Source organism: Acartia tonsa, chromosome 10, assembly GCF_053477335.1.
Source record: "Acartia tonsa isolate MP-2025a chromosome 10, ASM5347733v1, whole genome shotgun sequence".
Classification (NCBI taxonomy): Eukaryota; Metazoa; Arthropoda; class Copepoda; order Calanoida; family Acartiidae; genus Acartia; species Acartia tonsa.
This window is the reverse complement of record NC_137269.1, coordinates 8721941-8728285: the sequence shown is the minus strand read 5'-3', so window position 1 is coordinate 8728285 and position 6345 is coordinate 8721941.

The window sequence follows — 6345 nt, the reverse complement described above, 5'->3', positions numbered from 1 at the left end:
TATCCTGAAGACACTGTACACAATAGTCTTGGGATATCTTTACAATTGCTTTTAGAACTAAATAAAGTTCAAACACCTTTGACCACCATCCTGCAAAGAGCATCAAAAATTATACGTTCTACGATGTTGAGACAAAAGTATATTCAATTTGTATTTAATAATGATAGGGATAAATTCTTAGAATTTATTCGCAAACTAGAGCATGGATATGTATATCTAGATCCGCAACAACTCATATTTGAAGCTCTTAGTGTAGCTATGTACCGTCCTGTGATAGTTATCACAAATATAGAGGGTGCCAAACCTGTCACTCAACACTGTTCAGACAAAACAAAACCCCCTTTTGTATTTTTACTATACGGACATAAAGAGCAACACATAGTAAGACCCGCAATGGTTTCATCAACCAATAGCTTTAATTTAAAATCTTTAGCATCTATGTTTGAAATTATCGCATATACCTCAAAGAAAATTACCGTTGCTGAGTCAAGATTACATATCATAGACATTGAAATCCTAGGAATTATTTATGCAGCAAACTCGTTTAGAACTCTAATAGGTCCAAGCTGTGAATGTACTTTGTTAACAGACGCAAAGTGTGCTTATTATCTCTTCAATCCTAAAGCATTAACAGCCGTTAATAAGTTGAAAAGGTGGAATACCACTCTGTTAACTCTAATACCGAAGCTAACAATGTCTTTCTTGAGAGGAGAAGACAATTTGGCAGATTTCTTAACAAGGGCATATAAGGCTACTTTACCAAGCATTAAAAAGGTAGCCCTACCTAAATTCGTTAAATCTGGGTTTGAAGATAACTTACCCCAATATAAAGTTTGGACTATTGAAGAATGGACACAGTTCATCATGGATAACCCCGACTATTTGGGTTATGATGAACAACCCCCACAGCCAAAGCAACAAAAACCCAAAATCACCATAAATTCACTTGCCGCAGAACATAGAGTTATAGGCAAAGTACTAAGACCTTTGGAAATCCTAAAAGAAAGGATTAGCATAGAAAATATAATTGCAAACCAAAAAGAGGAATACTCTAACATTTACACACGTTGTCTAACCTCTAAATCAAACACCTACACTTATAAAAGACAGAACTACGAACTTAAAGACACGATTCTGTTTACAAAAATAAAAGGAGATTTAAAGGTTTATCTCCCAACCAAACTATTACCAGTATTAGTATGCTATACTCATCTTTTGTTAGTACATAGTGGAGAAATTAAAATGCTTTTGAATATGCAAAATTTCTTCCACCCTAACCTTAAGAAATATGTTAGAAATTACACTAGATCTTGTTTAAATTGTCAACTTCAAAATTCATCTACAAAACTAGAACAAGTAGGAACTTATAGTACAATTTCAAGACCTTTTGAATGTGTAAGTATTGACTATATACAATCCTTGCCCCCATATCGTAGTTATAATCATATCCTCACTATAGTCTGCCAACTAACAGGAATGATTCTTGCATATCCCATGAAATCACTCACATCCCGTGAATTTATAAACAAATTCATGTTTTATTTCTATCCTAATTTCTCCCCCAGACAAATATTGTGCGACAATGCAAAATCATTTTTAGAAAAGCAAAATTTGATATTCTTTGCTTCTATTGGCATCCGAGTTTTGTATTCTACTGCGTACTTTTCACCCTCTAAAGGATTGGTGGAAGCTAGCAACAAAGTAATAAAATGGCCAATCATTAAAATTTTGGCGCAAGACTCAAAAACCTCATGGGTATATCTACTACCGTTAATAGTCCGACAATATAATTGCACTAAAATACCAAAAACTGGATTTTCACCCATGGAATTATTATTCGGGACACGTAGCTCCCTGTCTAAATTGTTCTTTGGAGCAATAAAACCGGATGAATATCACCCTGATATAGCTCGCACAGAAGCCTATGTGCAAGACCTCTCGGACGGTATACAAGAAAACTTGGACATTTCAGCAAAAGCTATTGAAAAGGGAAGGGAGGCAAGACTAAAGTATATTAACAAAACCCGCATACACAAACAATTTGATATAGGAGATCTTGTCTTGGTTAGAAATCACACTATTACACCTGGTGTTAACCCCAACCTTACTCCTATCTATCATATTTCACCCTATAGAGTTTTGGATGTAAGCCCTAACAGTTGCAAGCTTGAAAGAATTTCAGACAAAAGAACTGAAATATTTAAATACTCTTTCAACGAAATCAAAAAGTTCAAGCCTATGGACGAACATTTTGACACCCTCCCAGAGGAAATAAGGGAAATTATTACAAAGCCTTATAATAAACTCACAAATCAAGAGATAGCCACATTAGTTAAAAATGACACACTTCCGCTTATATTCCCGGTTAATTCAAAGGATCCACAACCAGGAATACGCGCACACTCACCCTTAGAAACACGAAAAGAAGCGTCACAAAATAAGAAACCATTAGACTCTGATTCGGACATAGAGGACTCAAGTGCCGATGAGGACATGACACTCGATTCCGTATTTATTACCGGAGGTCGACGACTTAGGAAAATAAATGATAGACATGTCAGATTTCGGAATGGCACAAGTTCACAACCATAATTTACATTTCCATTTACCCTGTAAACTTGTGAACAATATGATAATATGTTATTCTAATCTGATAACTAAGTTATCATATTCATGTAAATTTTCCCACTCAAGGTTATATATCCAGTGGTAAAATATACATCTTTTCTCTTCAGCAGGGGAGACCAACTATATGCAATATACGTCGACTAAAGAGTCGATCCCTTCAAAAACACTTACATAAAAAAATTGCATATAGAGAGTTTTGATTCTGTATAGGCAAACAGAGTCAAACGATTGATACAGATTGTACAAAAATACGAATGTTACAAATGTTAAATATGCACCCTGACATATACACAAAAACTATTTAAAACATTTAATACAAATTGTACAAAGTGTACAAACATAACAGTACTAATAGGCAACCTATATATATACGCCTTGAATTGTGATGAGTTGATTAGTTATTAGAAACTATAACCACTCTACATACAAAAAAATATGTCAAAAACTTTAATTATAACTTCGGACAGGAAACGCCCACTCAGAATTTTAGTAGTAGTAGTAAACAATAACGATAACTTAAATTTTATCCTGAAATTGAGTCAGTTTACTATAACATATCCACAAGTGAGGAAATCACCAACCTTGTGAAGTACTACAGTTATCACATAACACGTAAGTCTTAACAGAATATTTTACAAAAGCTATAAAATGCAAACTAGATTCCGAAAGCCTATGCCTAGATCACAACGAATTCTACATGAGACCTTCGCGAACCTAGTAGAATATTGTTATAACTTGCTTACGATGATTAAAGAAATGTTATCGTTTAAAATTAGTTGTGAAATCAGCCAACCTAGTCGTATTGTACGATACTTGCATTGTCGTATACTTAGAAACACTTATAGAGACGCATACAACCGTTTGGTTATACGGTATAGACAGCAAGAGTATAGAAGCCGACAGACTATAACAGACGAATTACGGGCAGTAGCACGCCAAATAGAGAATCTGAGAGACACAGTCCTCCTCATTTCTGGACATTGTACTCTCCCCACTATCCACGAAGAGTAAACTAGATTAAAACTGATTCTTATAATCTGATTTCTAACAATGACGTACGGACGTATCCTAACGATATAAAAGTTTTGCATATGATAAAACCTCTTGTACATATGTGTATTGATGTAAAATACTTATATTCTCATATATCTCTATGTAATTATTGAAAATGATAGGAAATTAATCGCATAAATCATAGTTGAGATATCAAAAAGAACATAGCAAGAAATTTTGTTATTTATAAAAGTTATCATAAACCAAGTGAATGTAAGCTAGACTAAGCACCTTGTAAAAATAAACCTTAATTATGTATCTAACTAAATTAAGGAACAGACAATAATACTTATAGAGTAGCTACGTAAACGGGAGTTGTACACAACAAATACTAAATCAGTAAATAACAGTGTATATGCTACTTAAAATCGCTATATTTATTTTAACAAAAGTAAATAATCTTTAGAAAAGGTATAAAATTTTTTTTAACAAATATTTTTCTTTGGTGAAAACTTAAAATTAAATCAATTTTGAAAACAGAACATAAACTTTTATCTTTACAGTAGTTGAAAAACATTATGATAGTAAGAAGTTTTCTGACAATTTAACATCTTAGTTAATAAAATTTGGACATAAGCTGTATAATGGCACATAATAAAACTTCGAGATTGCTAATACGATTAATTGAACGCTAAATGTTGAATTTGTACATATAAAAAGCACATAGCCTAATGACAAGCCAACGGGAGCCAAAAATTTAACTCTACTTGTTGGAAATAAGACTTAGTTTTAAATCTAAAGGGACATAAGAACATTTTACCTTGAGACTTTAAACTTTATGACTATTGTATTGAAATTTAAAAGGGAAACGCTATTTATTCTAAGCCTTACTAATTAAATAAAGCTTCCTTAATGAGATCATCCAATCAATGATATTACTTTAATTACTTGAATCACAAACAGTCTTTACATGAGTTTTCTTAAAAATACTTGAATAAGCGTATGTAAATAACTTTGTCTAACGTCAGTCTTTCGGTCTACTTAGATATTGGTTACAAAAAAAAAAAAAAATATATATGCTATTTACAAGTCCTCTCTATATCACAGCACAATTAAAATTCACGATTAATGCACAGGGATGGATATAAATGAAATTTAGAGAAAAGGTACTGAGGTGCGAGTTCGATTAAATATCTATATATACATGACCCTTACAAGCTAACAAGAATGAATAAACTGCGACATAAGGCTGTAATTACAGTTGTTAATATACTATTGAGAAAAGAAAAGGATTAGTTCGCTTACGAAGAAAGTAATTAAGAATTGAATGAAGTTTTAAATTATGGGCATAAAGAAAATACAACCTTATAATCATTTCCTTACATACTAAATATCCTTACAGACTAAACATGTATATACATAACATAATGGCAGAAGTGTAAATTAATGTTTGGCTTTGTACAGTATAAAAAGTCATAATGTCTAATAACAAAAGTCTTTACTTCATAGTGATTACTATTTTGACTAGTTACATAAAAAATTAGAAAATCTGTAAATTTAGTCACATGTTGTCTAAAACTGGTCATTGTCTTAAAATTTGTATGTCATAGTTCAACCAAGCTAACAGCGCCACTTTACGGCGTACGTTTAGGGAACGTGGGACCCCGACGTCGAGGGACTCCCTCAACGCCGGAATCCTCTGTTCTATTATTATCTGAGGAACGCGTAGCTGAATTGAAGCTACTCTCCGCCGATGTTATCTCTTCCAAGATGGCAGGAGTTGGAGTACGCATGGAACGGCGCAGACGTTCTAAACTGAGAACCCGCAGTGGTGTGGGGTACTCGATCTCATCAGTCACCGCATTAAATCTAATGGGTGGGAGATCGGCGTCCTCAATATCGTCAACCAGTGGGACTAAACTGGCCGCATCCTAAAATTAAGAAAAGGGACATTATTAGACAATCATCTTAATAAATGTTCACAAGAGAATGTATCAACGCTTATCCATATATGTTTGTGAGTCATTTTTTATATACATCACTAATACTTTATCCAGAATCTTAATATTAACTATTAGGAAGGAGTTACACCATAGTTAAAGTAAAGTTATTGTCTAAACGCATAGCTATCTGAGCTAAACAGCCTAGTCTAAGTTACATAATTTTTGCAACGGAGAAATATTATAAGAGCTTATCAGACTTACCACAGACAAATCAGCTGCAGATGGAGATTCAATGCGACTAAGGCACATAATAGAGCTCAAGGAAGAGCTGTCGCTGGATCCCTCAGCTGTCCTCTCAGAACTGACCCGATTACACCTCCCCATATTGGTGTAAAACTGCGTCAGGGGGATGGAGTTGGTCGCCTAAAATATAATAGATCTTATTAGTTTAATCGCAACGCCAACAAAGAATCTAGGAAAATCAGGAAATGAGAATGCCTAAAATCCTGTAAAGCTATATGATTAGGTAGCAATTCAACCCACTTTATACCAGAATTAAAATCTTAGATCGGTTCAAAAAAAAAAAAAAAAAAAAAAATGCTTATGCAACCATACATTTTAAGATTAATATTCTACCAATAAAAGAATCTTAGTTGCAAATACCTCTAGATACGTGTACAAATGTACGGCCTCTTTCTGAAAATTAATAGAAAACTAAAGCATGGATACTTACATGTAGACGCTCTGTTTGATCAAAGATCAACGGACGGAAGCCAGGACT